We start from the raw sequence: 27,094 nt of genomic DNA on the forward strand, positions 1-27,094 counted from the left end.
AGAAAGAATGAAATCAAGAGTAACTCAATCATGTGGTAGTTCTATTTTTAGTTTTTGAAGGAACTCCTCACTGTTTTCCACAGTGGCTGCACCGACGTACACTCCCACGGACAGTGTACGAGGGCTCCCTTTTCTCCACATCCTCTCCAACGTTGGATATTTGGGGTCTTTTTGATGACAGACATTCTGACAGGTGTGAGGTGACATCTCCTTGTGGTTTTGATCTGTATTTCCCCGATGATTAGTTACGTTGAGCATCTTTTAAGGTGCCTGTTGGCCATCTGTGTATCTTCTTTGGAAAACTGTTCAGTGCTCATATTTTTTAATCACGTTGTTTGAATTTTTTGATTTGAGTTGTATGAGCTGTTCATGTATTTTGGATATTAACCCCTTATTTAGTCATCATTTACAAATATTTTCTCCCATTCAGTAGGTTGTCTTTTTGTTTTGTCGATGGTTCCCTTTGCTGTGCAAGAGATTTTAAGTTTAGTTAAGTCCCATTTGTTTTTGCTTTTGTTTCCTTTGCTGCAGGGGACCACCCCCCCAAAAAAACTGCTACAATTTATGTCAAAGAGTGTTCTGCCTATGCTTTCTTTTAGGAGTTTTATGGTTTCCAGTCTTACATTTAGGTGTTTAATAAATTTTTGTATATGGTGTGAGAAAATGTTCTAATTTCATTCTTTTACATGTAGCTGTCCAGTTTTCCCAGCACCACTTAATGAAGAACTGTCTTTTCTCCATTGTATATTCTTGCCTCCTTTGTCATAGATTAATTGAACATAAGTGTGTGGGTTTATTTCTGGGCTTTCTATCCTGTTTCATTGATCTGTTTTTCTGCCAGTACCATGCTATTTTGATTACTGTAGCTTTGTAGTATAGTCTGAAGTCAGGGAGTATGATTCCTCCAGCTCTGTTCTTCTTTTTCAAGATTGTTTTGGCTACTCGAGGTCTTTTGTGTTTCCACACAAATTTTAAAAATATTTGTTCTAGTTTTGTTAAAAAAAATGCTTGGGTTTATATCAGAGAAAACAGAAACACTAATTCTCAAAGGTATATGCACCTGAATGTTCATAGCAGCATTATTTACAATAGCCAACTTATGGAAGCAATCTTAGTGTCCATCAACAGAGGAATGGATAAAGAAGATGTGGCACATATATACAGTGGAATATTACTCAGCCATAAAAAGAATGAAATTTTGCCCTTTGCAACAACATGGATGGGCCCAGGGTGTATTATGCTTAGTGAAATAAGTCAGGCAGACAAAGGCAAATACTGTATATTATCACTTATATGTGGAACCTAAAAAGTAAAACAGACTAGTGAATATAACAACAACAGCAGCAGAAAAACAGACTCATAGATGTAGAGAACAAACTAGTGGTTACCAGCAGGGAGAGGGAAAGGAGGAGGGGTAAAATAGGGGTAGGGAATTAAGAGGTACAGGCTATTTTGTATAAAATAAGCTACAAGGATATAATGTACCACACAGGGAAATGAAGTATAATCTATAAAAATTTTGAATCACTATGCTGTACACCTGCAACTAATGTAATATTGTAAATCAACTATACATCAATAAAAAAATTTAAAAGAAGTTATTGACAAACAGAATTGATTCAAAATATGAATATAGGAGTTTAGTATGGTGATTGTTACTTCACTCATAAAATTTCTTAAATTTGGAGAACAAAAGTTATAACTGTAATACTTCCTATATCAGTTACCTACAGCTACAATTTCAATGAATAATGTTGTATAGTTTTTGCAATTCTTTTTTCTCATTGTGTATTTGATCTGATTATTGAAATATGATTTTTTGTCTGCTGAGCCTAAGGCTAAATTGTTCCTCTTTCAAAAACAAAAACTTATAAAATGTTGTATGTCAATCATGTCATACTAAAGCTGGGGAAAAAAGAAAAAAAAGAGTAACTCTTGGCTTTAGGCTTACAAAGTCAGGAGTTGATGGTGCTTTTTGTAAATGAAGTATAGTTGATTTACAATATTATATTAGTTCCAGGTGTACAGAACAGTGATTCAGTATTTTCATAGATTATACTCCATCGTAAGTTATTATAAGATAATGGCTATAATTCCCCATGCTGTACAATATGTCCTTGTTGTTTATCTATGAGATGATAGTGCTTTTTACTGAAATGGGAGACTCTGGTATTTGTGAAATAATATTTAGTAAAAGGTGCAAATTTTTCATAATATATTAAGTAAAAGCACTTTGTAAATCAATACATACCTTATAATCTCAAGGCTGTTGTAAAAATATTCCACACATATACATATGCATGGCACTGGAAGAATCTGCACTAAAAATATCTGCATTAACATAATGGCTATGAATAGCAGATGCTGAAATATTAGTTAAATAAATGGATATTGTTTATTCTCTCTTCACTGTTTCTTAATTGCCTACCTGATTTCCCATTTGCTTCGTTTTCTTTTTAATTTAAGATACATATTCAGTATATTTGTAATTTCAACTACAAAAGCCAACCATAGCCATTGCACAATACTTGGAAAAATGTCAAAGCACAAAATATAAAATAAAAGTCACCCATCATCTCACAATCACCCAGATGTACCCATGTATACATGTACATGCATATGCATGCATTTATTTAGAGTATAAATGAGATCATAATATGCACTAAGTTTGTAGGTAGAAAGAGCAGGATGAAAGAAAAGAGGCATTTGTTATTAGAGATGTTTAGAAGTAACTAGTTGTTTTGGATGGAATAAAGATTCAAATTATGGTCTATTTAGAGGTCGACAGCATCAATTCCCACTGTTAAAAATAGCATATATTTAAAAATATTTACTTTCCATTTTTAACATATTAGCAAACCACTATTATCTTCAGCTCTTTCAACTAACTCTTTCAACAGGCTCCACTGATAGTTTTCCATTTACTGCAGTACAGGGATTTAAAAAGTAAGTGGCAGTGAAACCATCTTCATGCACCCACAAATCAAACTGTGATAACACTAATGATTTAAGGTACCGGAGGGCTATCAGGTCAGTGAGGAAGAAACTAAGCAGTATTCTGAGCACTTCTGTCAGAGATAGCATAATTGCATATTTGTAGAGATCTTATGATTCAAATACGAACTCTCTAGGGAAAATAAATCTTACCATCTCTTGTGACATTAAACAATCATTTAAAATATAAAATTATGTCTTAAGGACATAAAAGACCCTACAGCACAGCTCTTTGGGGATGTCTTATGTAAACAAATTAAGAAACTTTCTATTTTGTTTGAATTTCTCCCAACCATTTTTAGTCATAATTTATTTTAATAACCTATTAAATGACTGAATAACTCCCCAAACCGATCAAGGATATGAACACATAAATACTACGTCCAAATAAAAGCACAGTTAATATAAAATCCCATAAAAACAGGGGAAAAGTCCAAAATGGAAGTTGATATAAGAAAATATCTTAGTTGATGATAATTAAGCCACTTGAATCATTTAAGACAAGTCAGACTTATGTTAAGTTGGTTATATTTATCTCTTCTCTTGTTGAAATTGAAAACCAGTGTACACAGAAATATATGATGCTCTCTTCATACATGAACTAATAGAATAAATGGGTTTTAAACTCTTTCTTCCATGGTCACTCCTATTCTGACTTCTTTATTATTCTTCCATTCTCTAAGAGGGAACAAAATATTGTTCATGTGAAACATTATTTTATACTTCATGGGAGAGGTGAAAATGTTTAGTGTGTGATTAGCATTTGTAGGTCTTGTGTGTGTGTAAACATCTAAAGGCTGAAAGGAAAAAAGTTATCTGTAGCAGGTCAGAGCTAGAACCAGACAAAGCAAAATTATTACTTTTGTATAATCAGAATCTCAAATGCAGAGGTGAGTTAAAAGACAGCCTCATTCTTTACTAATATTTAATGTATCCAGACACAATACTTCCTTTTTTCTATTATATTGAGAAATTTATATTCTTCTTCCTCTAGTGTAAAATGTTCTAAGTTTGGCACTTCTCTTTCTTGACTTTTTTTCAAGTGAAAATGAAACAGGTGCCTTAGCAACAGTTGGCATTCCTTTCTGTGGGAATACAGCTAAGATCCTGTATAAATTAACAGAAGCTATTTTTAGCAGAATGTTGATTTCTTACCATAAAAAAAGTCTCACAGCATCAGTAGTAGTAAATAGGGTTCTTTGATTAACATTTGTTTTGCAATTGTCATCACTGACTTTTTTTGACTGATAGACTGTTTAAAAGCTTCAGGAATGTGATGCACAGATTCACCCCTATTTGAAAGTGTCCATCAGTGTTTTGCTTTTGGGTTCAACAAAATAGCCTCGTTTGAATACTTAAAGTTTTCTTCACCAGTGATAGTATCTTCATTTTAATGCCTTATAGAAATCCTCTCTACCAGCTCCCCGAATAAACACATTCAAAGGAAACCAGAAAATACTATCAATATATGTTCAGTGACATGTATTTCATTGGTGACTATGCTTTCTGAAAATGACATATTTGAAACAGATGTGCTGATTGTACATGCTTGGATTCTTTCTCAGAGAGACTGAACTGACGTGAACAACTGTGATGATCACTATGACCTCCCAGTCACATGCAAGTTTGCAGAATGACACGTGGCATCTCACTTCGGAAATGCCACCCACTGCAGGATTTGATATTCTGTATTAGCTAAGCTGTGTTTGAAACAATGGTGTGCTTTGAGCATTACTGTCATTTCCCCTTTTCTTAGTGGTCTATGACATTCATCTGTCTCCCACTGGTCATGACATCATGATGACAATCTATTCCAACATTTAAAACAGGCTTCTCCTTTTTTGCTTAGATCTCTTTCCCTACCCCCAACCTAGGAATGTCTTTTTTCTTCCAGCCATCTTTCAAGACCTAATTTAATTTCCATCTCTCTCCCGGATGCTTTGACCACCCTATTCCACTATGACCTCTTCCTTTTTCCAACTTCCATGACCTACCCTGTAGGGTCCACATTGTTTAGTGTGATTTTTAATTTAAAATATAAAATACAGTATCTTTATTCTGATCATGTAAATAAAATAATCCTTGTCATTTCATTAGCAATCTGTCTTTATCATCCCAAACTTTTTGTAAACTTTTACATTCATACAAAAACATAAACATGAAGTTGAACTTGAGGAAACTGCTGCTTCTGTAGATAAAAAATGTTTGGATATCGCCAACTTAAAATGGTTTCAAAATAATATTAAGTGTGATTTTGTCCTTCATGGGTACATCAGCTTAGTCATAGGGCATCAGGTTCCTATCATTATCATGATCATATGCCTGCATCTCTGTTACTATGTGAAAACAAGATACCCAATAATCCCCCTCTCCTCCCATGGCACTGCTTCTAATAAGTTATAGCCTTTAGACATCTTGTACTCGCCCACAGGTCATATTTTCCTCAAGAGACCTTTAGAGCATACTACTCTCTAAAAACCTCTCCATCCTTGGTAAGGTGGCATGCTACTTTAAACTCTTCATATTAATTTTTTTCTTGAATAAATCACTTTTAAAACTGCATATTAGAAAAATAAAGCTTTTCTAGTCCCTTTTTCTTCAACTAGATCTTTTTTTTTTTTTTTACTATACATGGCCCACAAAAATTGTATTTATTTTTTCCTATTCTGAAGATTTTATTCTCATTTATTTGTTCCTTGGTTAGAATTCGTTCTTTATCAGTTTATTCAGAATGGGTATGTGGGTAGTATACTCTCCCAATCTTGTATATATTGAATGGTGAAATATATATCTATTTATATCTATATCTAAGTATCTAATTACATATAATTATATAGATATTAGATTATATTATATATAGATATTATATTATGGATTCTAATTTCTAGAGTTGTAGATAAAGACTCAAGGCCAGACTGATTATCTCTCCTTTATATATAACTTCTTATTTCTGCCAAGAGGCTTGAAATAAGAAGTTATATAAACTTCTTACTTAATTCTGAAATTTTACTAACATCTGTTTAGGTGTGTCTTTTTCATCAATGTTTCCTATTTGGGGCTGAAATATTTGAGAAACCTAATATTTACTTTTAATTATTTTCTCTTGCATTTATTGGTTAAAATTTACACATCTCTTCACTGTTTTAACCTTTCCGCCCATAATATCTGTCTATTAATTTCTGCCTTGCTTTAATACATTTTTTATATTTAATCTTTGTCACCTAATCTGTGTCTCAAAAGTCATCATCCACACCCAACATTGGAGCATCTAAATACACAATAAGCGATGCTGAGAAAACTGGACAGCTATGTATAAGCATGAAAGTAGAACATTTTCTAATCCCATGAACAAAAACGAACTCAAAATGGATTAAAGACCTAAATGTGACACCAGAAACCATAAAACTACCATAAAACAACATAGGCAGAACACTCTTCGTCATAAATTACAGCAATAGTTTTTGATCCGTTTCCTAAGGCAAAGGGGAAGAAAAGCAAAAATAAACAAACAGGCCCAAATTAAACTTAAAAGCTTTTGCACAGCAAAGGAAGCCATTTACAAAATGGAAAGACAACCTACAGGAGACAATATTTGCAAATGATGCAACCAACAAGGGGCTAATAATCAGAATGTATAAACAACTTGTACAACTCAACACCAAAAAACCAAACATCCCGATTAAAAAGTGGTCAGAAGACCTGAATAAAATTTTTTCCAAAGAAGACATACTGGTGGCCAACAGGTACAGGAAAAGGTGCTTGACATCATTAATCATCAGGGAGATGCAAATAAAACCCACAGACTTATTATCTCACACCTGCCAGGATGGCGATCATCAGAAAGTCTACGAATAGTGAACGTTGGCAAGGATGTGGACAAAAGGGAACCCCTGTACACTGTTGGTGGGAATGTAGCTTGGTGCAGCCACTGTGGAAAACAGTATGGAGGTTCCTTAAAAACTAAAAATAGAACTACCATATGATCCAGAAATCCAACTCCTAGGCATATATCCAAAGAACACAAAAACATTAATTTGAAAAGATATATGCATTCCAATGTTCATAGCAGTATTATTGATAATTGCCAAGATATGGAAGCAACCTAAGTGTCCATCAACAGATAAATGGATAAAGACGATGTCACACACACACACACACACACACACACACACTGGAATACTACCCAGCCATCAAAAAGAATGAAATTTTGCCATTTGCAGCAACATGGATGATCTTGGAGGGCATTATACTAAGTGAAGTAAGTCATTCAGAGAAAGACAAATACTGTATGATATCACTTATATGTGGAATCTAAAAAAACACAACAAACTAGTGAATATAACAAAAAAGAAGCAGACTAACAAATACAGAGAAAAAACTAGTGGTTACCAGTGGGGAGAGGGAAGAGGGAGGGACAAGATAGGGGTAGGGAATTAAGAGGTATAAACTACTGATACTATGTATAAATTAGCTAAAAGGATATATTGTACAGCACAGGGAATACAGCCAGTACTTTATAATAACTGTAAAGGCAGTACAACCTTTAAAAATTGTGAATCACTCTTATACACCTGAAACATATAATATTCTAAATCAACTTTACCTCAATATTTAAAAAAGAAAAATAATATCAAAAAGTCATCATCCATTACTTTTATACCTGCACTACATGTTTTAAGTTGAAATTCCCATTTTTAGTTCCAGAAAGCCCTGTGCAGGGTTTAGTTGTCCTCTTTGAAAGCTTTACTGATACTGTTGCTGCTGTCTTTCAGCCTGTCTTCCATCCCCTCCTGAATCTTTCACTAGATTTCAACTCTTCTGTTGAGGGTTCCTGTTGTGTTCCTTTCTCTGGCTGTTGGCCCCCTTAGGTGACTATTGCTCCTTTTTCCTCTTGGTTTTGCTGTCTCTTGGAATGCAGGTTCACCTGTTCTATCTTGGTGGCCACACCAGAATTGGTAGGAGGTCATTAAATCAACTTCCCTTATTGAGGAAGCCATGTGAAGGCCTTCTGTTCCTAGAATTGTCCACTTCAGGGGCTCATCCACTCCCAGGAGCAGGTGTAGGAAGGAACCAGTTCACTTTCTCAGAACCCTCCAGCCTGGTACGCAGGCTTTCCCTGGCTCACACAGCATCAATTCCTGTGTCTGTTCACGCCTGGTTGAGTCTTGTGAGGGTTAATTTTAGGTGTCAACATGACTGAGCCCAGCGCCCAGATATTTGGTCAAACATTATTCTGAGTATTTCTGGATGGTGTTTTTTTGAATGAGACTGATACAGTAAGTCCCCGACATATGAACAAGTTCTGTTCCGAGAGTGTGTCCGTAAGTTCAACTTGTTCATAAGTCCAACAAAGTCAGCCTGGGTACCCAACTAACATAATCAGCTATATAGTACTGTCCTGTAATAGGTTTATAATACTTTTCACACACATAATACATAAAAAACAAACACAAAAATAAAGAAAACATTTTTAATCTTACCTTGAAAAGTACAGTAGTACCAGCTACATCACCGCTACATTTACGCTTGCTTCCGGACATTCCAGGCTTGAAATAAAGATACTGTACTACTGTACTCAATACAGTACTGTACAGTAAAGTACAGAAATGCACAACCACTAGTAGAGGATGCATGCACATGACAATGTACACCAGACACATAAACTAACTTACGAGACTGGACATGCAAACGCACGTTCACATCTTTGAAAGTTCGCAACTTGAAGGTTCGTATGTAGAGGACTTACTGTATTCAAAATGGTGGACTTTGAGTAAAGCAGATTGCCCTCCATGTGTGGTGGGCCTCATCCAATCAGTGGAAGACCCCTATAGAACAAAGGCTGACTGCCCCCAACAGGAAGGACTTCTTCCAGTGGATCACCTTTGGATGTGAACTGACACTCTGTCCTAAGTCTTCAGCCTGCAGTGCTACCCCATCGGATTTTGGACTCACCAGCGCTTCACAATCACATGAGCCACATCCTTAAATCTCTCTCCATGTTGACATACACATACTATTGATTCTGCTCCTCTGGAGAACCCCAAAACAAACCCTGATCACATCATCCTCACCCCAACATCTCTTTATTTCAGGATAAGTACGTGTTATGTAGAATAATCAGAAGATAAAAACTGGCTATAGTGCAGTGTGCTTCAAGTGTCTGCTATGTTTATTGATTCCTTCTCTGAATAATGACCAGAAGTGATTCATAAGACAGGACGCGCTGTACTTTATTCCAAGTTCCTAATTTACTGTGGCCATGGGCATTCAACCATGTTTACTGACACACGTGGAATCACTTAACACCAAGCTGTCCTGCAGTGTTTGAGGAAACCTGGCACAGGAGCTGTAAGCCACAGAGAAAACTTAAACTGCCCGGGGACTGCTCTGACCAGTGGCATCCTCACCTGTAGGGCATTCAGGTCTGGAGATACAGTGTGAGAATCAGTCGTTAGCGGAAAGGAGAACGGAGGCAGAAGACAACTAAGACGCAAAAGAAAGCTGCGTGCTCGGCAGAGAGAAGGAGCGCTTCTTACTGCCTGTTCTTTGTGTACCTGCAAAGCTGCTGTGAGGCTGGTAATGCTTCCATGTCACCTGCTGAACTTCCCTTCTCATAATGTCCAGGAAGGATGCTTGTGAGAGTATTTTCTGCTTTTCAGCACCTTCACATTTATTATTATTATTTTTTAATAAATTTATTTATATTTTATTTATTTTTGGCCGCATTGGGTCTTCTTTGCTGCTCGCGGGCTTTCTCTAGCTGCGCTGTGCAGGGGTTACTCTTGGTTGTGGTGCGAAGGCTTCTCATTGCGTTGGCTTCTGTTGTTGCAGAGCACGGGCTCTAGGCATGCGGGCTTCAGTAGTTGTGGCACGTGGGCTCAGTAGTTGTGGCTTGCAGGCTCTAGAGCGCAGGCTCAGTAGTTGTGGCGCATGGGCTTAGTTGCTCCACAGCATGTGGGATCTTCCCGGACCAGGGGTCGAACCTGTGTCCCCTGCATTGGCAGGCGGATTCTTAACCACTGCACCACCAGGGAAGTCCCCACATTTATTATTAAATTAAATTTCCGTTAGCTGACTGAGGTAATCTGCGTGTCCATCGCTTTCAATATGAAGGAACTCATACATTACTATATTTAAATAAATATTTAAGGCACCTTTAAACAGTGCAAAAACCTTATGGGAAATGTGTATTTCATTAAAAAAAAGTATTGAATTATTGTCAAATATATTTTGTTCATTGTTAAATAAAAATGACTACAAGTCTCTTTAATAAAAAGAAGTAGCACTGCTCTTTTTTGAGTACTTAAAAGTAGCTTTTTCCATACAGTTGTTTATGAACGTGAAAAATTGTTTCACAGACATGTTAGTTTGCTAATACTTTTACAATATTATAATTTCGATTAAAATAAGTTAAATACAGTTTATAATGGTTTATATTGCTGATTAGGAATCTATGCATGCCTGCTAATTTTAGCACAAGCATATGTTGAAAGTGGAAAACAGGAAGAATCATCTAAGCTATATTTATAGCTATTTCCTTATTATAAGACTAATAATACTGGGCTTCCCTGGTGGCACAGTGGTTGAGAGTCCGCCTGCTGATGCAGGGGACACGGGTTCGTGCCCCGGTCCAGGAAGATCCCACATGCTGCGGAGCGACTGGGCCCGTGAGCCAAGGCCGCTGGGCCTGCGCGTCCGGAGCCTGTGCTCCGCAACAGGAGAGGCCACAGCAGTGAGAGGCCCGCGTACAGCAAAAAAAAAAAAAAAAAAAAAAAAAAAAAAAAAAAAGATAATATTTAACCATCCCTACTTTATAGGGTTTTTTGTGAGAAACATTGAGGCAATGTGCAAAAAACCCACTGTACTCAAGTTAAGGCACTGTGCATATAGAAAGGATGAAATGAGAAAAGGTCGTATAAAGTAAATAATAATATAGAGTTTGCAGTGAAAAAAATACTAGGTCTGCGTCATAATTATAACTGACTTTCCAAATTTAGATAATACTTTAATGACTTTGTTCTGGTTTTAAAATACCTGCGATACATATGTCAGAGGCTTACAAAGTACCTAATCAAGTTGCATAAAAATATTTCTATTATTGCAAAACACAAGAACTAAAGATTAAATATCCATCCAATAATTTATTTATAAAACATCTGGTATAATTTCAAAAGTTTTTCCTTAAGGATTCTTGTTCTTCAAAACAAAATAAAAAGTTTTTGGGCACGAGTGGAATCACTACTAATAAATATACAATTAATGTGTACTACTAAATTCCATTAGACAGTTAATCTAGGTCAATGCCTATTAAGTTAATTCATTCATTCTAGTCCAATAATGTATTTGCATGCCTAAGGCTCAGTTGGTCACCAAGGAAATTCAAATCATTATAAAACGCCTGATAATACTAATTCCACTGTGCTCTCCTTGTCACTTCACACCAGTAAACCAAACACTGTATTAAATTAAATCCCTTGACCATCAAATCTTATTTTTCCATTATTTTATGATGTCTAAGTTTTATAAATAATGCAAGTTTCTTTTACATACTTTTGGGCAGAGATAATTTCCTTCAAAATTAAACAACCCTAAGTTTGTTTCCTATGTCTGTGGGTCTATTTCTGTTTCGTAAATGAGTTCATTTGTATCATTGTTTTAGATTCCATATGTAAGCAATATCATATGATATTTGTCTTTGTCTGGCTTACTTCACTTAGTATGATAATCTCTAGGCCCATCCATGTTGCTGCAGATGGCATTATTTCATTCTTTTCTATGGCTGGGTAATATAGAAGACCAATTTATGGTTACCAAAGGGGAAGGGGGGGATAAATTAGGAGTTTGGGATTAACAGATACACACTACTATATGTAAAATAGATAACCAACAAGGACCTTGTATAGCACAGGGAACTATACTCAATATTTTGTAATAACCTATAAGAGAAAAGAATCTGAATAATTATATATATACATATATAGAGAGAGAAAATTGCTGTACACCTGATACTAACACATTGTAAACTATATTTCAATTAAACACAATCAAACAACGCTAGACTTGAGCTTCTAGTATTCCTGAGGACCACTTATGCCATGTTTCTGTGACTAAGAAGTATCACAAGGCACAGCTGCTTTCATCTGGCACGAAGGCTGTTCAAAAACCACTGCTACTCACTCAAAAAGCATCAAGTCAAACTGGGGTTCGTGGTTCTGAACCAGTGTCTGGAAAGTCCTGCATTGGTCTCCCCAGCTGGCATTTTCCGTCCCCAGTGGGTGAGCACATGCATTTCCCCTAGAGCCATGGTGGCCCAGAACTCAATACTAATAAATTTATGCCAGGTCCTGGATACGAATTTTGGAGGATGTTCAAATAACCACTTGAATCTCTGTGCCTTGTGTCTGAAATACAACGCCTTAATGACCACTTGAGATCAAACAAATTAGTGATTTCCCTCAAATCATGGGAAACTCTCAGTTATCACAGCATTGGCATGTTGCAAAAACTCAACTAATGTCCTAATGGTGACAGAGTCCTAGGTCATCAAAAATGTATTCTCTACTTTTAGTTCTTGTACTCTTCTTCCTAAAATATATATGCTACATAAGTACATAAACTGTACAACACTAAATGCAAGGATGGCTTTGACTCCTACTAAAAAGTAAAGCCACAGCAAAAGTAGCGAATGTAACTTCGTGGAGTTTCCAGATTAGAGCCACTATTGGCAGAACTATTACCAATGGCTTTGAAGTGTAAATATTAAGTACAGTGGGCATGAGAGTTTTCTCGAGCTGCTAGGAATACAGATTAACAACGCCACACTTACTTCAGAGCTGTACAGGAAAAGGTTAAAACTGGCAAGACTAAAATTGGGTACAAGACTTCAGAAACATGAACGGCAGGCATAAAAATCAATTTAACCTTAGTCTACCTGATCCATTTACATGCAAATCCTTTACTTCACTACGTGTTTCTCACCTTTTCCTTATTAGCTCTTATCAAACACCATCTTGGTTCAGCAAAACATGTTCCTACCTTTTCATCATCAGGAGTCATTATCCACTCATATGCCTCCTTCCAAATAGGGGGCGTTTAAAGGCAGAAAAAATTTGAGAATAACCACAGCTACCACCATAGGAAAGATGTTTTTGACAAGGGATAAAAACAATACCGAGAGGCAAACAGGTTTGGGGAAGATGCTCACAAAATGTCTGTAATAAGAAATCCTAAAGATAGTGTTACTTGAAGTATAAATAAATATGGACACCCTAGGGAAGTGTTTTGGTGAGACTTTGTGTCAACTGATGAGATCTGAAGGCATGAGAAAAATTATGACTAGGTGATTCAATCTCTAATCACATAGTCATAGGAATCAAGGTTATGTGAACACAGGCAAACCCCAGACATACTGTGGCTTTGGTTCCAGACAACCAAAATAAAGTGACTATCACAGTAAAGCAAATCACACAAAATATTGGGTTTCCCAGTGCATTTAAAAGTTATGTTTACACTGTACTGTGATCTATTAAGTGTATAATAGCATTATGTCTGAAAAAACAAAGAACTTTAAAACGACTTTATTGCTAAAGAATGCTAACCATCATCTGAGCCTTCAGCGAGTCATAATCTTTTTGCTGGTGGAGGGTCCTGCCTTGATGTTGGATGTTGACGGCTGCTGACTGGTCAGGGCAGCTGAAGGCTGGGGTAGCTGTGACAGTTTCTTAAAATAATCAACAATGGAGTCTGCCACATCCATTGATTCTTCCTTTCATGAACGATTTCTCTGCAGCATGACATACTGTTGGATAGCACTTCACCCACAGCAGAACTTTTTCAAAACTGGAGTCCATCCTCTCAAACCCTGCTGCTGCTTTATGCACTAAGTTTATGTCATAGCCTAAATCCTTTGTCATTTCAACAATTTTCATAGTATCTTCACCAGGAGTAGACTCCATCTTGAGAAACCACTTTCATTGCTCATCTACAAGAAGCAACTCCTCATTCATTAGTTTTGTCATGAGATAGCAGCCATGCAGCCACATCTTCAGGCTCCACTTCTAATTCTAGTTCACTTGCTCTTCCTACCACATCTGCAGTCATTTCCTCCACTGAAGTCTTGAACCCCTCAAAGTAATCGACTTCTTCCACATTCCTGTTAATGTTGATATTTTGACGTCTTCCTATGAACCTCAAATGTTCTTAATGGCATCTAGAATGATGAATCCTTTTCAGAAGATTTTCAATTGACTTTGCTAACATCCATCAGAGGAATCATTATCTATGGCATCAATAGCCTTACATAATGTATTTCTTAAATAATAAGGCTTGAAAGTCAAAATTGCTCCTTGATCCATGGGCTGCAGAGTCGATGTTGTGCTAGCATGAAAATAAAACTGTCCATCTCCGTCATAGCTCTTGGGTGACCAGGTGCCTACTCAAAGCACAGTAATATTTGAATCTATTTTTTCTGAGCAGTATGTCTCAACAGTAGGCTTAACATATTCAGTAAACTATGCTGTAAACAGAAGTGCTGTCATCCAGGCTTTGTCTTTCCACTTATGGAGTAAAAACAGAGTAGATTTAGCAAAATGCTTAAGGGCCCAAGAGTTTTGGATTCGTAAATGAGCATTGGGTTCCATTTACATCACCAGGTGCATCACCTGCTAATGAGACAGTCAGCCTGTCCTCTGAAGCTCTGAAGCCAGCCGTTGACTTCTCCTCCCTTGCTGTGAAAGTCCTAGATGGCATCTTCTTCCAACAGAAGGCTATCTCATCTACATTGAAAATCTGTCACCTCATTCTTTATCTTAGCTGGATCTCCTGGATAACTTGCTGCAGGTTCTCCAACAGCATTTGCTGCTTTACCTTGAACTTTTATGTCATGGAGATGGCTTCTGTCCTTCAACCTATGAACCAACCTCTATTGCTTCAAACTTTTCTTCTGCAGCTTCCTCGCCTCTCTCAGCATTCACAGAATTGAAGAGAGTTAGGGCCTTGCTCTCCATTAGGCTTTGACTCAAGGGAATGTTGTGGCTGGTTTGATCATCTACCTAGATCAGTAAGGCTTTCTCCATATGAGCAGTACGGCTGCTTCGCTTTCTTATCATTCATGTGTTCACTGGAGCAGCGCTTTTCATTTCCGTCAGGAACTTCTCCTTTGCATTCACAGCTTGGCTGACTGTTTGGCACAGAGGCTTAGCTTTCAGCCTGTCTTGGATTTTGACATGCTTTCCTCCCTAAGCTTCATCATTTCTAGCTTTTGACTTAAAGAGACATGGGCCTCTTCCTTTCACTTGAACACTTAGAGGCCATTGTGGGGTTACTAACTGTCCTAATTTCAGTACTGTTGTGTCTCAGGGAATAGGGAGGCCCGAGGGAGGGAGAAAGATGGGAATGGGTGGCCATGGAACAGTGAGAACACACAACATTTACTGATGAAGTTCCCTATCTTGTATGGGTGCAGTGGTCCACGGTGCCCCACAAACAAATATAACAGGAACATCAGAGATCACTGATCATAGGTCACCATGACAAACACAATAATAATAAAAATGTTTAAAATATTGTGGGAATTACCAAATGTGACACAGGGACGGGAAATGAGCAAATGTGTTGGACAAATGGTGCCAATAGACTTGCTCAAAGCAGGGTTGCCACAAATGTTCAGTTTCCAAAAAGCATAATATTTGCCAGGTACAATAAAACAAGGTCCGCATGCCTACAGATATCCATATATTGAGTATACACTACAGCTCAGTTTACTTAAATAACTTAATTAACACTTAAAATAACTCTGTAATAAGCATGACCATTAAACCACATTCTACTAATGAGGAAAAAATGGCTAATTAATCCCACGCACACTTGCCCATGGGAAGTTGATATTTCAACTTCTGCAACATATGGTTAGAGTGAATTATTTTTAAAAGTTAATTTTTTTTTTTTTAACACAAACTGAGCGCAGTTGAACAAATCTCCTGAGATATTTCTACACTGCTATTTTCATATTGTGATACTGAAGGTATTTTTCCCTAGGTAACTGTCACTCACTTCAGTTTCAGCTAAATTCTGTTCTGTTATTAACCACGTAAATGATACATCTCCACAGAATGCTCTCCATCTTTTCAGTTCCAGTTTACGTTTTCATTACTATACAATGAGTGTCAAAGGAAATATTGCATTAAAAGTTCATTTGAATCTAATGAATAAGAATGAATGTGATTTGGGCAATATTCCCAAAGTTGACCACCTTCCAGCAAATCTCATTATGAAATTTACTGATAACACATCATAGATGTATCAATTATACTAAATTATTAACAATAAACATTATTCAGTAATGTTTCATTGTTCATTAATTCATTAATGTTCATTGTTTGCAGTAACAAAAAAGATGCCAGATACTCTTTTTAAGAGACGTGAATGATATCGCTTATATGTGGACTCTAAAAAATGGTACAAAGGAACTTATTTACAAAACAGAAATGGAGTCAAAGATGTAGAGAACAAACTTATGGTTACCAAAGAGGAAAGGGTGGGGGAGGGATAAATTGGGAGATTGGCACTGACATATACACACTACTATGTATAAAATAGATAACTACTAAGGACCTACTGTATGGCACAGGGGAAGAAAAAGGAAGACATGAGGCATCAATAAAAGACGGCCAGGAGCCACGGGTAGTCACAGCAAAACTACCATTTTGTACTTTCTGAAAGCAAAGTAGTTACAGGCTCTCCCAGATGGAGCACATTTGTTTCCCATTCTGTTTTGTGGGCAATCTTGTTCAATTATGTCGAATAAAGACGTTTAAGAGCAATATGGCTCCCTGATCAGCAATAAAGGGAGCTCTTGTTTGAAGGAACCGAGGAAAGCCTAATGTGAATCATTTTAAAGCATGGCACTTTCTTACCTCTCAAATAGCGTTTCAGTTCAGACCTTTCAGATGTTTTGTGATGGACATTCAGACTGATTAGTATGACCCCTTAGGAACTCAGATTTTGAGGTTTAAGGGGGCCTGGGATGCAATCTCCAGGAGACAAAAATAGCCATGCTCACAGTATTTTCCTAATACCAGAGAGTCATTATTTAAAAAGCCTAATTCAAATGATTCAAGCTAATGTGACTTAGAGCCCTTGGGTAAGTGATTCTAACTCAGGGAACAGCAACTTTTTAACTCATTAAATAAATGCATATGTGTACAAATATAGATAGAAGGATGAGTGCTATAAATATTAGGTAGGGCCAAGTGATGGAGAGAGAATGAAAAGGACTCTTTCGCTCTATGATAACATGGTGATTGGCAGTCATATCAAAGCAGGTGATATATTGTCTCATGACCTTAAGGAAGGGGGGGGGGTGGGCCGTGAAGATACACACAAGTGTTTGGTCCAGGCAGCAGGAACAGCAAGTGAAAAGTCCTGGAAGGTATTTATCATCCTTGAGGGAAAACAAACAGGACAACACGGCCAGTGGAGAGACTGCGCATCGACCAGCAGGAGAGAAGGACAGAGCCCTGGGTCAGGGGTGGACCATGCCGTATCTCATACTCATGGAAGGGACTTGGAGTACATTTTGGATACGATGACTGGGCCTTGTATGCTTTGCAGCAGAGGAGTGAAATGATCTGATATATATTTTTAGAAGATTGCTCTGGCTGTAACTTGAAGAGCTGACAGTGGGGCAGGGAGATCAGTGAAGAGGCCACTGAAATAGTTTAGGCAAGAGAGATTAATGGTCAGGATTCGAATAGCCATGGTGTCAATAACCAGGTCATGTCATGGCACTGTGACAACCATGGTGTCATGGCGGGAGTGAAAGCCCCTGCAACTATGCTCTCCCTATACAACAGCCACTGGAATTCATTTTTCTCCATCTTTTTCTTCCAGACGTTGGAGCAGTATTTGAAATACAGTGACATTTAGAAGTATTTGTCAAATAAGTGAATGAACAAATTATTAAAATGACAAGATAGTAAAAGCCTTGACTAGTCGAACCTGTAAGTACAACTAAGCAATTGGAAACAGTGAGAAGTTAAATATAATTTCACAGGATTCCTGAGGCACATAGTGGGATGCAGGAATTGATTGTGATTATATGAGGATATAAACTATTTCAAAGAAAGAGAGAGAATACAAAGGTTGAAAACAGCTTTTTTCATGTTGAGTTCACACATACTGAAATCCAAAAAAACAGTGATAAACACAGTGAAATTCTGAGTTAGAATAAAAAGAAGACTGGACAAGAAAAATCTTAAAATTTCAAAACTATAAATAGGCGCTCTCTACAAATACAAATCAGGGGTCTTACTAACGATTTCACAAATCACATGTGCAAGTGTGCCCATGCACACACACCCCTGCATCACTCTGGATGGATGACTTCAAAACTATGTCATGAGGATTCAGGAACATCACATATTAATTAAGAAACAGCTACCTATACTAATTGCATTTTCTTGTCAACATCCAGCAGAAGTTATTAGGTTCATAGTTCAGGGAAATGCCATAGGCAGGGTTTATCTTTATTTCAGAAATATATGGTATTTAAAACAATTTGTATATGGAGCGATGTCAGCTGGATATCTCTTTAGTTGCTATAATGATTATACCAATGCTTACTGGATAATGGGTCAATATCAATTTACACACTATCTTTTATCATATTATATCAAAAGAATCTGTATTTCAGTTCTTTCCATTCAACTTTTATAAATAATTTGAATGACTGTTCAACAAGCATGCTTATCAATTTTGTGATACAATAAAACTCAAAAGGAGAGCTAAACCGTTAAGAGACAAAATCTAATGTCAATAAATTCTCAAATGATGTGAAACTAACTAAATGAAATATAATGGGATCATATATAAGATATATGATTAGAAAAAATGCCTAAAATATGACTGGGTTCATAGGAAATAATGAGAAAGAGCATTCAGAAAATTACTTGGATGAAAGCACAAATGTATCTCATATCAGGATATGACTTTATCTTGAAAATTTGGTTTACCTTTTCTGGGAAGCCTTCCTGAACCTGAAATGGAATGTTGGATATTATTCATCTATGGGTAAATTGGTTTGGTTAATGCTACTCCCCAAAGATTATGAAATAATAGAAACTCTGCTTTTTTAAAAACATTAGTTAGAATTCTTGTAACAAATTTTTTTAAATCCTTATAATTTACTATAACTCTAAGGGCACAGAGGTACCAGAAAAGAACTCTAAGTTACACCTAAGGTCTGGGAATCTATCCTTCAATTGCTCCTTTTATGTATATTTTTTCATGCACGAACTCTCCATTTTCTCAACCTAAAGCAGTCTACAGGTTCAATGCAATCCCTGTCAAATTACCAAGGGCATTTTCCACAGAACTAGAGCAAAAAATTGTACACTTTGTATGGAAACACAAAAGACCCCGAATAGAGAAAGCAATCTTGAGAAAGAAGAACAGAGCTGGAGGAATCAGGCTCCCTGACTTCAGACTATACCACAAAGCTACAGTAATCAAGACAGTACGGTACTGGCACAAAAACAGAAATATAGATCAATGGAACAGGATAGAAAGCCCAGAGATAAACCCACACACCTATGGCCACCTAATCTATGACAAAGGAGGCGAGAATATACAATGGAGAAAAGACAGTCTCTTCAATAAGTGGTGCTGGGAAAACTGGACAGCTACATGTTAAAGAATGAAATTAGAACACTCCTTAACACCATACACAAAAATAAACTCAAAATGGATTAAAGACCTAAATATAACACTGGATACTATAAAACTCTTCGAGGAAAATACAGGCAGAACACTCTTTGCCATAAATCACAGCAAGATATTTTTGACCCACCACCTAGAGTAATGAAAATAAAAACAAAAATAAACAAATGCGACCTAATGAAACTTCAAAGCTTTTGCACAGCAAAGGAAACCATAAACAAAAGACAACCCTCAGAATGGGAGGAAACATTTGCAAATGAAGCAAATGATAAGGGATTAATCTCCAAAATATATAAACAGCTCATGCAGCTCAATATCAAAAAAACCAAACCACCCAATCAAAAACTGGGCAGAAGACCTAAATAGACATTTCTCCAAAAAGACATACAGATGGCCAACAAATACATGAAAAGATGCTCAACATCACTAATTATTAGAGAAATGTAAATCAAAAAGTACAATGAATTATCACCTCACACCTGTGAGAACAGTCATCATCAAAAAATTTTCAAACAATAAATGCTGAAGAGGGTGTGGAGAAAAGGAAACCCTCCTACACTGTTGGTGGGAATGTAAATTGGTACAGCCACTATGGAGAACAGTATGGATGTTCCTTAAAAAACTAAAAACAGAACTACCGTAAGACCCAGCAATCCCACTCCTAGGCATATATCCAGAGAAAACCATAATTCAAAAGGATGCATGCATCCCAATGTTCACTGCAGCACTATTTACAATAGCCAGGACATGGAAGCAACCTAAATGTCCATAAACAGAGGAATGGATAAAGAAGATGTGGTACATATATACAATGGAATATTACTCAGCCATAAAAAGGAACAAAGTAGTGCCATTTGCAGAGATGTGGATGAACCCAGAGATTGTCATACAGAGTGAAGTAAGTCAGAAAGAGAAAAACAAATATCGTACAATATCACTTATATGTGGAATCTAGAAAAATGGTACAGGTGAACTTATTTGCAAAGTTCAAATGAGATGAATTTATTTTCAAAGCAGAAATAAAGTCACAGATGTAGAGGACAAACTTATGGTTACCAAGGGGGAAGGGGAGTGGATGAATTGGGAGATTGGGACTGACATATATACACTACTATGTATAAAACAGATAACTAATGAGAACCTACTGTAGAGCACAGGGAACTCTACTCAATGCTCTGTGGTGACCTAAATGGGAAGGAAATCTAAAAAAGAGGGGATATATGTATATGTATGACAGATTCACTTTGCTGTAAAGCAAGAAAGTAACCCAACATTGTAAAGCAACTAAACTCCAATAAAAATTAATTAAGAAAAGAAAAAAACAACTCTCCATTTTTCTCAAAGGTGGAAGCATCTTCACCATTTCCTCATAACTCAACTACCTCCTTTCCCCCATATTCCACCTGCTTATATAAAAACGATTACTTAAAATACCTGATATTTCAAAAATTATCAAATATGCCACAAAGATGTAACTGTCAAAACAAAACGTAAACTAACAACATCAATAAAAACACTAACAAAGACATTTGATAAAATGCATCTGGTATAGTATGCTAATACACTTTTATAAAGATTATTGAGATCTCATCAGGAAGTAGTTTCTGGATTTTCATATTTTTAAGATATTTTCAGTGTTTATTTAGTAGGACAGACATTTGAAAACATAACCAAAACGATATAATTAAAACATAACAAACAAATATAAAACATCAAACCACAGACCAGTGTGACGTACTTAAAGCAGTGCTTGGAAAGAAATTTAGAGTCCTAGATGCTTATTCTACAACAGAAGAAGGCTGAAATTAAGGAAGTATGAATCTAATTTTCTAATTTAGAAAAATATAGTAAAAGTCAAAGAAAAGAAGTAATAAATATGAATGTAAATCAATGAGAAAAACACAATAGATAAGATGAACTATGTCAAAAATTGGTTTTTGACATAATTAATAAAATTGACAATTTCCTAGTGTAATAAGTTAAGGAAAAATGACAAATGATATTTGAAAGAAAAAGCAACATAAATTTAAGCATGACAGACATTATAACACTTTAATAAGAGGATGTTATGAATAAATGTGTTAATAAATAGGAACATTTTAACCCAGGAATGAAAAATCTTTGCTCCAAGAGAAGTCCAGTCCAGATAATCTTCACCCACAAGAGGATCATTAAGTCTTAGTAAATAAATAATTCTAATATACCACAAGCAATTACAAAGTGTAGAAAGATGAGAGGTATTAGTCGAGTCATTTTATGAAACCATCATTACATTGTTACCAAAACTTGACAAGGATTCTATGAGAAAGAAAAATTCATGGCCAATATTCACTCATGAGTAAAGATGTGAAATTGCTAAAATAGTAGCAAACTAAATCCAGTAATAAAAAGTCAGATTTAGCCCGTAATTTCAAAGTTTGATTTCTATTAGAAATCAATAGCTACAACATACTCAGGAGAAAATAGATCTTATTTCAATACATGCAAACAAAAAAAATTTTGATTAAAATCAACATTCATTTAGGTGTAAAAAAAGTAAAACTCTCAGAAAGTCATATCCAGAAGGCCTAGTGAACAGTGTACAGTACATTTTCATTAGGTAGATTAAATGCTAACACAAATATCTAATTTGCTATTGTCAGAACCTTAACAAATCAAAAGCAGCCACCAATACCCACTGGACAACATGATACTCGAGTTCCTAGCCAGTGCAGAAACAGAGTAAAAATAACTAAAATTATAAGGTCTAGGATGGAAAAAATTTTAAACACTGTCACTACTTATAGATATTGTGAGTATCTACACTAACAATCCAAAATAACTTATGGGTAAATGATTATAATTCATAAAAGAGTTTAGAATGTTTTCTAAATTTGGGTCTATATTTAAAAATGATTAACCTTTCTCTTTACCAGCTACAAATAGTTCAGAACTTCAATAAGATCAACAACATGCTCAATACCCATATAATGTTAGTTTTCTAGGAATAACACTGAAGATGTCTGAGAATCAAATTACAAACACACCCCTAAAGACAACAAATAAGCACCAAGAAATATAATGATATACCATGGAATGAATAATTTAATATTGGAAAAAATGTAAATTATTCCCTAATTTATCAACAGACTTAATACAATTCTAAAATTCCAATATTCTGGGTGTATGTGCATATTGTGCATGAAGTCTGACAAGTTGAATCTAAAAGTTTAAAGAAAATCCTAATGTTAAGATTGGCAGGGTTTCCCTAGTGGCACAGTGATTGAGAGTCTGCCTGCCGATTCAGGGGACACGGGTTCGTGCCCCAGTCAGGGAAGATCCCACATGCGGCTGGGCCCGTGAGCCATGGCCGCTGAGCCTGAGCTCCGCAACAGGAGAGGCCACAACAGTGAGAGGCTCGCGTACCGCAAAAAAAAAAAAAAAAAAAGATTGGCAAAACATTCCCAAGAAGAAAAGCAAAGAAAGCAGAATGAACTTTACCAGATATCCACAATTGTTATAAAGATATAATACATAAGATATTATTTCATTAGCTCAAAGTTTTTCACTCACGGAACAGAACTGAGAAACCAGAATGAGAACACACAAATATGGAAACTTTTTATAATAGAGTCAACACTGCTGATCGATGTGGGAAAAGATACATTTTCTAATAAATGGTGCTGTTGATTGGATATCTAACTAGGTAAAACCCAAAGAAATATTGGGCCCCTACCTCACATGATATAAAAATCAAGATGAGCTGCATTTAAGACCTAAATGTAAAAGGTAAAATTCTCAAGCTTAAAAAGACAATGTAGAACAGCAATTAAGCCTATCCTTTAAAAATTATTTGTAAATTTGACTAAAACAAAAGAACTTCTACTCATTAGGCAATATACAGAGTTTTTAAAAAAAATATACAAAATGTGGGATAAGATATTTTCACCATGTACAACTGATGAAGGATACTATTCAAAAAAATTAAGAGCACTCTGTGGATAAGAAAAAGAAATCAAAAAACTGGAAATAGAAATGAATAGGACTTTTACCTAAGAGAAGGCACAAATGGCCCACAAGCATAAATAAGAGATCAACTACATTAAAATTAGTAATATGCAAATTTATGTGACAATGAGTAATTATTTCATACTACAAAATTGAGAAAAATGAAAAATCAGACAGTAATATTAAGTGTTGACAGGATGCAGAGCAATGGGAATTCCATCCATTACTGATTGGAGTGAAATCAGCATATCAACTTTGAAAAACAGTTTGTCACGTACTACATAATATAACTGAAACGTGCATTCCTCAGACGTGCAAATTCTACTATTAAATATGGACCCTAAGAAAATATTGTCTCTATCCCAGAACCATGCGCAAAAACACTTAGAGCAGCGTCATACATAACCCAAACCTGGGAACTCTCAGAATGTTTACAAAGTGGAAACCATTGTGGAAAATTAAACAACAGGACATACACCCAGAGAAAACCATAATTCAAAAAGACACATGCACCCCCGTGTTCATTGCAGCACTATTTACAATAGCCAGGTCACGGAAGCAACCTAAATGCCCATGGACAGACGAATGGATAAAGAAGATGTGGTACATATATACAATGGAATATTACTCAGCCATAAAAAGCAACGAAATTGGGTTATTTGTAGAGACGTTCATGGACCTAGTGACTGTCATACAGAGGGAAGTAAGTCAGAAAGAGAAAAACAAATATTGTACGTTAACGCATATTATGTGGAACCTAGAAAAATGGTACAGATGAACTGGTTTGCAAGGCAGAAATAGAGACACAGATGTAGAGAACAAATGTATGGACACCAAGGGGGAAAGCGGGGGGGTGGGGGGAGGATGGTGGTGGGGAAAAAAAATAATCTTTTGAAGTCTTATAATTTCCATTTTGGAGTTCACCCATTTCATTAAAAGTTATGTGCTTTACTGGTAAAAATGATTTTATATTTAGTTCGGGTGAAGGGAGGGGATAGAATGGTACAATGAGACCACTGTCATAATACATGTTTTAAAAAACCTAGGAGTTTAAAGATTTGAAAAGTTTATATAAAAAATAAAGAAAATTAAACAACAGTTACAACAAATCAACTAGAAGTGCACACACAAGAATGGATCTCAAAAATAATTTTGAATGAAAGAAGCCATACTATATGATTCAATGTTTAGATAAAGTCCAAACATAGGCAAAATGCAACAATATTTGTTTAGACATAAGAAATTACAGAGAAAAGTAAGAGTGAACACAAATTTCAAGACTTGGAGGAGACAGAATAGTACCAATGACCCTTTTTCTTGGCCTGCTTATTGGGAACAGAGATGTTTATCTTATTTTGACTTTATAACTGCATGTGTGTTTGTGTGTGCATATTTTATTTAGGTTATATTCTACGGTATTTTTTTAAAATGATAAAGTATAGTCTATTGCACTTTTCATGTATCTTCCAGTCAATCATACATACTAGCATTTAAAAGTATTTTAATTGCACACAAAATTTGTTCTTCAGGAAACTTGTTTTATCACCAATTTTCTTTGTAGGTCAATTTCCCTTGCCCTGAGCTCTGATGAGAAAATTAAAGGTACATTTTTCCAGGAGGCAGAAAGGGTAGTACGTAGCAGAAATAAATGTGAAGTGTTGGATTTTGTGTCCAAAACTCACTGGCACAAGCAAAGGACAGGCACATCAAATCAAGTGAAAGTAACTTAGATGGAAAAATAATTAGTTATCATTGGTGGAGTTCATAATATGTGCAAATAATTGGCCAATTACTTTATAGTATCTTTAATTCTTATAGCAATTCTGCAAAGTAGAACATCAGACAGACAAACTGACTTGCCACTTACACAGAAAAGCTAGGATATGAACCCAGGTGTGTCTCTCTCCCGTATGTTCTCTTGCCATTACTTCATTTTGCCCAAATATTATCATTTGATGTCTGACAGTGGGGTGTAATGGAGCATAAGACAACCTTTTAATCTCTCTCTACAAATTATTGGCTGTTTGACCTTAGATAGTATTTCATGAATTCTTAAGAACTCATTTCTTTTTCTTTCCTTTTTTCTTTCTACAAATTGGGGATTATAATACCTATCTATCAAAGTTATTGTGAAATTTAAATAAAATACATATGCAAAGCCCCTAGTACAAAACATCTATTCAATTATTACTATTTGTATTATTATTACTAACTTGTGGTTAGATTATGAGAACATCTCCCCAAACTTTCAGCATCTTGTGGTTAAAAAAAGAAACAGATGGTTGGATGAATACAGGGCTGATCAAGCAAACAGAGAAAAAAGATCAGAGGACTGGAAACGTAAGGGTTCTGGTAAGGAGCTTGCCTTTGTCACTGTTCACGGAGTCATGCCAAGGTTGGGGGGATGATGTCATATGGAAGAGGTTGATGCTCTGAGGGACACGGAACATTCTTACGACAAGCAGGGGGGTAGGGGACAGTCTTATTTGGAGGAAAGGAAGGAAAGAAGAAAATGGAAGACTCTAATTAAGTCAAGCACACCTGATCCAGAGCTGAGAACAACCAAAGCCCTGAACACTGTCATAACTATCTGAATATCTCACTCCTGTCTTCCTGGGGAGAGAAGTCAGGAGGAAGGCTGGCCAGGAGAACCTCAGCCTGCGGCTACTCGTGATTCTGCTGCTGATTTGACCTGGGATGCACCATTTCCGTGTTGCTAAGATGTCTTTACCAAACCATAGCTTCTCAATTTCTGTGATATCCTCACCATGACAAAAAAAACCAAAAACCAAAACAAAACAAAAAAACAAACAAAAAACCCAACAGAGCTCCTTTGGTTGAATAATAGAATATGGACTTCCTATCATCAGTGAAGGTTATTATCTTCTCGGTTATTACATCTATACCCTTCTGAATCCCTGTTTCCAACAACCTAAGTCCTCCTAGAAGGACATAATTTTTCCTGTTACTTTTCCAAGAAGTAAAATGTTTCCTCTATCCCTAGCCTAAGACTAGAATCTGCTATGCATAGCAGACCTACTGGAGGATCCCACTGAACTGCCTGTTCGTTTGCCCAGGTATGGCCTACTTCAGGTCCCTGGCTCTTCTGATCCACCTGCCAAGTGTCTAGAACTGCGGTCCTCCTTCCATCCTTGGCCCAGCCAGTTAGATACACCACAGCCCTAAGGAGCGAATCTAGCTCAAGATAACATGTGTTCCGAGTCAAGTCTCATGAATAAATCCAAGATACCCCCAGAAATGACTGAAAGACACTCTGGAAGTATAAAGCACGGCAGATTTCTAAAACTCAAATGACCTCTGTTCAGCTCATATTATAAATGGTATTCATTATTTTTTTCTCCCTCTGAAATTTGAAATTGTTTTGGTTCTGCCCAGA

The 27,094-nt window shown here is 36.3% G+C and overlaps 1 protein-coding gene across 1 annotated transcript in view; it reads right to left on the reverse strand.

Moving 5' to 3' along the window:
- GALNTL6 (polypeptide N-acetylgalactosaminyltransferase like 6) overlaps positions 1-27,094 on the reverse strand; it is a 1,150,933-nt gene that overhangs the window by 727,788 nt on the left and 396,051 nt on the right. The gene's annotated exons all lie outside the window — the stretch shown is intronic.

Source organism: Pseudorca crassidens, chromosome 7 (assembly GCF_039906515.1).
Source record: "Pseudorca crassidens isolate mPseCra1 chromosome 7, mPseCra1.hap1, whole genome shotgun sequence".
In the NCBI taxonomy this organism is placed as follows: Eukaryota; Metazoa; Chordata; class Mammalia; order Artiodactyla; family Delphinidae; genus Pseudorca; species Pseudorca crassidens.